The following is a 964-nucleotide window of genomic DNA, read 5'->3' as shown; positions in this document are numbered from 1 at the left end:
TTTGTCTTTATTCCTAGACTGATGTTTTAGCCTGAATTCCTAAATTCTTAATAATAATATCCATGACAAATCTATTATTAATCATCATAATCAAATTCTTTTTATATAACAGACACCATTCAGGTTTCTTTACAGGCATTATGACATTATTTAGTCCTTATAACTACTCTTTTAGGAATTGCTATCCCTAGGTAACACCCGGGGAACTAAAGTTCAAAGGGATTACAAAACTTGCACAAAGTTAACATTTCTATAGTTTTTTTAATATTAAAGAGGCAGTACCTTTTACTGTAGAAAATATGAGCTAATGAAGAAATAGTTGAGTTAACCACTACTAGCATTTTGGGGAATGAGTTCTTTTATTATATATTTTGACAGTAGATACCAAATGTCTTATTTTCCTAGTGCTGTTGTAACAAAAATACCACAATGGGTGGCTTAACAAACAAATTTATTATTGAACAATTCTGGAGGCTGGAAGTTCAAATCAGGGTATTGGCCGTGTTGATTCCTTCTGAGGCTCTGAGAAAGGACTGTTCCATGCCTCTCTCCTAGCTTCTAGAAGCTGCCAGCAATCTTTCACATTCATTGGTTTATAGATTCATCTGCTTCCATTGACATATGGCTGTCCTCCTCAGCATGTCTTTGTGTCTGTGATGCTTTTTATAATACACCATTCAGAAGAAGTTAGGATTAATCCGTGCCCCAGTATGGCCTCATTAATGTAACAAAAGAAAAACCTTATTTTCAAACAGGATCACATTCACAGATACAGGAGTTACTTAAAACCTACTGCCATTGAGTCTATTCTGACTCATAGTGACCCTATAGGACAGAGTAGAACTGCTCCATAGGTTTCCAAGGCTATAATCTTTACAGAAGCAGACTACCACATCTTTCTCACTTGGAGCTGCTGGTAGGTTCGAACCACAGACCTTTTGGTTAGCAGCTGAGAGCTTAACCA

The sequence above is a fragment of the Trichechus manatus genome, unplaced genomic scaffold, assembly GCF_000243295.1.
Source record: "Trichechus manatus latirostris isolate Lorelei unplaced genomic scaffold, TriManLat1.0 scaffold00196, whole genome shotgun sequence".
Classification (NCBI taxonomy): Eukaryota; Metazoa; Chordata; class Mammalia; order Sirenia; family Trichechidae; genus Trichechus; species Trichechus manatus.
This window is presented reverse-complemented; position numbering follows the sequence as displayed.